Source organism: Mizuhopecten yessoensis, unplaced genomic scaffold (assembly GCF_002113885.1).
Source record: "Mizuhopecten yessoensis strain PY_sf001 unplaced genomic scaffold, ASM211388v2 scaffold10629, whole genome shotgun sequence".
Classification (NCBI taxonomy): Eukaryota; Metazoa; Mollusca; class Bivalvia; order Pectinida; family Pectinidae; genus Mizuhopecten; species Mizuhopecten yessoensis.
The window spans coordinates 144894-154175 of NW_018408642.1; positions in this window are offsets into that span (position 1 = coordinate 144894).

The window sequence follows — 9282 nt, forward strand, 5'->3', positions numbered from 1 at the left end:
AGACTGTTACTGGGTGACATGTTACTATCCAGACTGTTACTGGGTGACATGTTACTATCCTGACTCACATCAGTGTTTAGTTGATATATCTGTTACTGGGTGACATGTTACTATCCAGACTGTTACTGGGGGATATGTTACTATCCAGACTGTTACTGGGTGACATGTTACTATCAAGACTGTTACTGGGTGATATGTTACTATCCAGACTGTTACTGGGTGACATGTTACTATCCAGACTAACATTAGTGTTTAGTTGATATAAAAGTAATGGAAATAACAACAATGATAATTATGGCCTTGTCAGAAGTCTGACACTGTCCGAGATTTGTGCTGATGTGGTTTCCTGTCCCGTATGATCTGATGTGGTAAAAGTAATTTATAATGGCAGTGACAATGAAGCAGTGCTATATTTAAATATTTAAGTTATATGTCTGTTGAGATGTAAGGTTAGGTATATTGTACATTTTTATAGTCCAATAATGTTTTTGTTACTGGACTAATAGAACAGAAACAGCTGTTTTTTGTCTGCAGTCTTTAGTGAGTATTTAGAGACATGAGGAATGTCGACTAAACGGTATGCATTACCATGTATAGAGCTTTCTGGTTAATTTATGTACACAACATTCTTATCAGAAGGTTGCTGATTGCTTCAGGGGTGATACAGAGATTAAGTTTATAGCATTGATTCCCTATGTAGACTCTGAGGGCTTACTCAATAATAACACACTGTAGATATTGTTTGCTCTCTGATGTATCATCCCTGTGCCACCAAATTGTATATTTATTACATTTTTGAAGTTTGTGTGTTTGTCTAGAATGATAACAATGTTTAAGAAATTTGTTAAGTTCTGTCAGAAATGCTTTTCAAGTTGCACCAAATATCTTAACTAAATAATAATATAATTAACCTATTTCAGTCCGCCTAGATTTGTTGGTGACCAACAGTAGCGACAGCCACTAATGATATGGTCAGTCTGGCTTTGTTGGTGACCAACAATAGGTCCCTGGTGTTGTGTAAATGAATTGGACAATGACAGTATTTATTTGAAGTGAACCTGTGTATGTTTTAGGAGATGTAAGCAGTTTTTTTCCACACTAATTTTACATGTTGGATGTCTATGAATGCTGTGACTTCATGAGTGTGCTATGTGTCACTTAAGCTTTAGTCATTTAATAGCAATTTCAGAATATCTGATTTCAAAAAAGGATTATAGAAATGCCTGATATTATTAATGAGATGTTCAATGTGTTACCAAACCCAATTATATATATTTATGATTTCACCACATTTCCTCACCAAAGTTATTCAAAACAATTTCATTTTGATGAAGGGTGGTGATATTTAGCAAGTTGATGCGGGATGAAGGGCTAGTTTGTTCAACTTCATGTCCTTGTTTGACCTTTAAGGTCACAGGGGTCAAATGTGTTGAAATCTTTTAACAGATTCTTTTGAATGAGAAACATAGATACTTATATTTTGCCTGTAGCTTTATTTTAGTCCATCGCTGTACTTTTAACGTTACAAGTGAGAGATAATACCAGGTGAGTGTTGCAGGCCCATTAGGCATCTTAGCAGAAATTGTATATGAAATATTTTCATAATCAAAGAAAAAAATCAAAATATTTTGTATTTTTTATACCATTAAAAACAACTTGATGTGAAACTATTAATCTTTGAAGCCTTACCACAAGATCTCAAAACAAGACTGGTATGACATGCTAGTACACTGTCGACTCAATGGTATCACATGCTAGTACACTGTCGTCTCAATGGTATGACATGCTGGTACACTGTCGACTCAATGGGATGACATGCTAGTACACTGGCGACTCAATGGTATGACATACTAGTACACTGTCGACTCAATGGGATGACATGCTAGTACACTGCCGACTCAATGGTATGACATGTTAGTACACTGTCGACTCAATGGGATGACATGCTAGTACACTGTCGACTCAATGGTATGACATGCTAGTATGTATACACTCATCTCATTATCATGGTGACTCAAGCCCAAATTCTTGTGTGCGACATCACATTAGGACATCAATGAAGTGATTTCATGAAAAAAATAACCTTCCAATGCCGTGATCCGGGAATTACAATGCCTTTTGCAATGAGAGAAAAAAACTCTTTCATGCTCAGAGGTGTAGGGTAGGGAAATTTCAACAGAGGAGTTTTTGAAGTTTGTAAAACCCAAGGCTTGCTAAGGAGGGTTTTACCCAATTTGAAAACCCCTTGGATCGAATTTCCATCTTACACCCATGGGCATGAAAAAGTCTTATAATCTTGCATGCATTTCCCTCATGGGTAAATTCTATCTCATATGGCCAGCTCTGTAAGAAATATGTGTTTGTGTCGGGGGATTATCTGTGGTATATATGTGTCTGGGGATATTGTGTTTGTCAATATCTGTGGTATATATGTGTCTGGGGATATTGTGTTGGTGTATACCTGTGGTATATATATGTGTCGGGATATATCGTGTTGGATCCAGTCCAAAGCATTAAATGTTTATGTATATCCTATATATTTATATTTTTGTAACTAAAACAATTGAAACCTAACATTTCTGCCTTTTTGTTATTTTTTTTTTCCAATAAAGGATCTGTCACTATTTTGTTAACATGGGATGACTACAATCTAGCATGTTAAGGCTATCAAGTCAAATAACACCCTTCACATAGATACTGAAAATATAGACCTCCTAATGAAGTTATACACAGTTGATAATGTCATGACTATATACATAGTTGATAATGTCATAACTATATACATAATTGATATTGTCATGACTATATACATAGATGATAATGTCATGACTATATACATAGTTGATAATGTCATGACTATATACATAGTTGATAATGTCATGACTATATACATAGTTGATAATGTCATGACTATATACATAGTTGATAATGTCATGACTATATACATAGTTGATAATGTCATGACTATATACATAGTTGATAATGTCATGACTATATACATAGTTGATAATGTCATGACTATATACATAGTTGATAATGTCATGACTATATACATAGTTGATAATGTCATGACTATATACATAGTTGATAATGTCATGACTATATACATAGTTGATAATGTCATGACTATATACATAGTTGATAATGTCATGACTATATACATAGTTGATAATGTCATGACTATATACATAGTTGATAATGTCATGACTATATACATAGTTGATAATGTCATGACTATATACATAGTTGATAATGTCATGACTATATACATAGTTGATAATGTCATGACTATATACATAGTTGATAATGTCATGACTATATACATAGTTGATAATGTCATGACTATATACATAGTTGATAATGTCATGACTATATACATAGTTGATAATGTCATGACTATATACATAGTTGATAATGTCATGACTATATACATAGTTGATAATGTCATGACTATATACATAGTTGATAATGTCATGACTATATACATAGTTGATAATGTCATGACTATATACATAGTTGATAATGTCATGACTATATACATAGTTGATAATGTCATGACTATATACATAGTTGATAATGTCATGACTATATACATAGTTGATAATGTCATGACTATATACATAGTTGATAATGTCATGACTATATACATAGTTGATAATGTCATGACTATATACATAGTTGATAATGTCATGACTATATACATAGTTGATAATGTCATGACTATATACATAGTTGATAATGTCATGACTATATACATAGTTGATAATGTCATGACTATATACATAGTTGATAATGTCATGACTATATACATAGTTGATAATGTCATGACTATATACATAGTTGATAATGTCATGACTATATACATAGTTGATAATGTCATGACTATATACATAGTTGATAATGTCATGACTATATACATAGTTGATAATGTCATGACTATATACATAGTTGATAATGTCATGACTATATACATAGTTGATAATGTCATGACTATATACATAGTTGATAATGTCATGACTATATACATAGTTGATAATGTCATGACTATATACATAGTTGATAATGTCATGACTATATACATAGTTGATAATGTCATGACTATATACATAGTTGATAATGTCATGACTATATACATAGTTGATAATGTCATGACTATATACATAGTTGATAATGTCATGACTATATACATAGTTGATAATGTCATGACTATATACATAGTTGATAATGTCATGACTATATACATAGTTGATAATGTCATGACTATATACATAGTTGATAATGTCATGACTATATACATAGTTGATAATGTCATGACTATATACATAGTTGATAATGTCATGACTATATACATAGTTGATAATGTCATGACTATATACATAGTTGATAATGTCATGACTATATACATAGGTGATAATGTCATGACTATATACATAGTTGATAATGTCATGACTATATACATAGGTGATAATGTCATGACTATATACATAGTTGATAATGTCATGACATGAAGCCAACGTCCAGTATGGTCAGCATCATTGTTTGGGAAAGATAAATATAGCTACAATGGAAATAGAAGGGCGTTTCAGTGAGAAGCAGACAGCATAGTGGCGGTGTCCGGGCGTTTCAGAGAGAAGTAGACAGCACAGTGGGCCGCGTCCGGGCGTTTCAGTGAGAAGCAGACAGCACAGTGAATGAGTCTCACACAGTGGCGGTGAGTCTCACACATAACTCTTGCTTGTCACTGTGAATTCAAACAATGCATTACAAGCAACAATTATAAGTATAATATACAAATTTTATTAGATATTTGTGTTCACAGTTGGATTTGAATAAAAGGGGGTTTAATAAGAGTAGGAACACAGGAGGGTACCGTAGGGAGAATTTCAAACTGCACAAAGTAAGATATCAATAGGTTTAAACGTAAAATAAAATACTCATTTGTAACGATGATTGAGATGTCCCTCGGAAGATTCAGGATAAATAATACCTTTACTTTTTAGCTCACTGGGTCCGAAGGACCAAGGTGAGCTTATGCCATACCATGGCGTCCGTCCGTCGTACGTACGTCAACAATTTCTTCAAACAACTTCTTCTTAACCACTGATTGGAATCTAACTAAATTTGACTGGAAGCATCAATGGGTGGTGGGGATTCAAATTTGTGCAAATGGTGGGGCTGAGCGGCGGGGCCAAAAGTGGGCTATATTGCTATAAACGACTTCTCCTGTAGAACTATGCACTGGATATCAATCATATTTAAACCATACATACTCTACATAAACTATACATACACAAACCATACATACTCTACATAAACCATACATACGCTACATAAACCATACATACTCTACATAAACCGTACATACTCTACATAAACCATACATACTCTACATGAACCATGCATACTACATAAACCATACATACTCTACATAAACCATACATACTCTACATAAACCATACATACATAAACCATACATACTCCACATAACCATAATACTCTACATAAACTATACATAGTCTACATAAACCATACATACTCTACATAAACCATACATACTCTACATGAACCATGCATACTACATAAACCATAATACTCTACATAAACTATACATAGTCTACATAAACCATACATACTCTACATAAACCATACATACTCTACATGAACCATACATACTACATAAACCATACATACTCCACATAAACCATACATACACTACATACACCATACATACTCGACATAAACCATAATACTCTACATAAACCATACATACACTACATAAACCATACATACTCGACATAAACCATACATACATAAACCATACATACTGGAGATAAACCATACATACTTTACATAAACCATACATACACAAACCATACATACTCTACATAAACTATACATACATACATAAACCATACATACTTTACATAAACCATACATACTTTCCATAAACCATACATACTCTACATATACTATACATACTCTACATTAACCATACATACTCTATATAAACTATACATACTCTACATAAACCATACATACACCATACATACATAAACCATACATACTCTACATTAACCAAGCATACTCGACATAAACCATACATACATAATCTACATAAACCATATATACATAAACCATACCTACTCTATATTAACCATACATACTCTACATAAACCATACATACATAAACCATACATACTATACATAAACCATACATACTCTACATAAACCATACATACTCTACATAAACCATATATACTCTACATAAACCCATTCATACTCTACATAAACCATACATACTCTGCATAAACCATACATACATAAACTATACATACTCTTCATAAACTATACATACTCTTCATAAACTATACATACTCTACATAAACCATACATACATAAACCATACCTACTCAACATTAAGCATACCTACTCTACATTCACCATACATACTCTACATAAACAATACATACATAAACCATACATACTCTACATAAACCATATATACACTTCATAAACCATGCATACTCGACATAAACCATACATACTCTACATAAACCATACATACACTACATAAACCATACATACTATATATAAACCATACATAATCTACATAAACCATACATACTCTATATAAACCATACATACACTACATAAACCATACATACTCTACATAAACTATACATACTCTACATAAACTATACATACTCTACATAAACCATAAATACTCTACATAAACCATACATACATAAACCATACATACTCTACAAAAACCATATATACTCTACATAAACCATATATACTCTACATAAGCTATACATACTCTACATAAACTATACATACTCTACATAAACCATACATACATAAACCATACATACTATACATAAACCATACATACTCTAGATAAACCATGCATACTCGACAAACCATACATACTCTACATAAACCACATATACTCTACATAAACCATACAAACTCTACATAAACTATACATACTCTACATAATACACTACATAAACCATACATACTCTACAAGAACTATACATACTCTACATAATCTATACATACTTAAACCATACATACTCTTCATAAACCATATATACTCTACATAAGCTATACATACTCTACATAAACCATACATACTCTATATAAACCATACATACACTACATAAACCATACATACTCTACAAGAACTATACATACTCTACATAAACTATACATACTTAAACCATACATACTCTACATAAACCATATATACTCTACATAAACCATACAAACTCTACATAAACTATACATACTCTACATAAACTATACATACTCTGCATAAACCATACATACTCTACATAAACCATACATACATAAACCATACATACTCTACATAAACCATATATACTCTACATAAACCATACATACTCTACATAAACTATACATACTCTACATAAACCATACATAATCTACATAAACCATACTTTATGCCAATAAGTACAACACGACAAAGGTATAGGTATCAGTATGATGTTTATTCATTGGGTATATAGATGATATATTCATGTGATACATCAGATACAGCATTTAAACAATTCACGTACAAATAACCTTTGGCTTGAAAACTAACTCAGCTGTTCCCCTTATACAAATTTTTGAATCATTTACTGAAATTTGTATGAGTCAGATGATGACTGTCGATGAGTAGATTTATATCTTTCTGAGTTGTGGCCACCCTATTCTGGACCTGATCAGTGTGCGACAGTGTAAGGTGACCACCAGTATAGATGATTCAGCCGCTGCATGGCCCTCGCTCAGCTGGAGGGGGACTGATATACTGCCGTAATACAAGTAACAGGAACTCTTCGAGAACACTACGTGACCCTCTCACAAATCCGGAAATCCACCCAGCAGTGAATTCCATCACAGTACATGAGACAGTACTGTGCAAAGGTTTTGCAAGAACTTGTGAGATTCTTAATTATGTGACCTTGAGATCTGAATATCTCATGAATCGATATGATGTTATAAAACATCATAAGTCGAGTTAGTTTTCGGCGTTACCATGACAAACTAAATAATTATAAATAATGTTACTAATACCAATCTATAAATGCTACTTAACGCTGGTCACTAACTTCTGCTATGATTTATAGTAGGTGAGCGGCGGGGATGGTGGCTAAGATTGCTGATGCTGCATGGGAGGTGACGCTAAACTGGACACTGGTCAGTGGTCACGTGATCGCCCTGAGCCCTAAGGGACGTGTGGAAAAAGGGGATCGTGTGCACCCCTCCCTGCACACGGCCCATAAGCTGGACATTGGGGATAGACCTGATAGTGTGGTCAAATGTATTGTTGATGTGTATCTCCCGAGCCCAGTTGAGATGGAAATACTTATTGTCATAAACCACGCTTAATGAAATCATTAAACTTCAAATACTCTACATAAACCATACATATTGTCAATAAGCCACCGCCTGACTGAGTGGTAAATTTCGTAGTATTTTCTTGCCATCTATATATGGGTCACGGATTCGTGGCCTAGCTACGTGGATGAGTCGCCGGATATTTTCCGTATGTCGGTGCTTTTCTCCGGGCACTCCAGTTTTCCTTCCCTACCAAGACCTGACTCGTCCTTAAATGATCATAACTGTTAATCAAATATTAGACATAAAGCACAAAAGAAACAACGAAACCCAGTAAAAAAAAGTCTGGTTCTTAACATTCCTCTATTAATATGATTTATCGTTTCTTGCTCCAAATTGCAAATGTTCAGAGTGGACCAGTCCTACGAATACATTTGTTGTCAAACTATGACCTGAAACCACTATAATCTTATATACTTTGTTACTCTTAAAAGTGTATTTATTATCTACCAGTTAAAAACCATGTACAACTTTTTAGGTCACCTGAGCTTTAGCTCAAGTGACCTATTGCTATCCGTTTTCGTCCGTCGTCGTCCGTCGTCAGTCGTCCGTCGTCCGTTAACATTTTACATTTCAAACTTAAAGTCAAGTTCTGCTGGGCCGATTGAACTGAAAGTTGGTAGGAATGATCGCCTCATGGTCCTGACAAAGTGTTGTTATTTTTCGGGTCGATCAGAAATCCAATATGGCCGCCACGGCCGCCATTTTGAAAACCTATTTCAAACTTAAAGTCAAGTTCTGCTGGGCCGATTGAACTGAAAGTTTGTAGGAATGATCGACTCATGGTCCTGACAAAGTGTTGTTATTTTTCGCGTCAATCTGAAATCCAATATGGCCGCCACGGCCGCCATTTTGAAAAACTATTTCAAACTT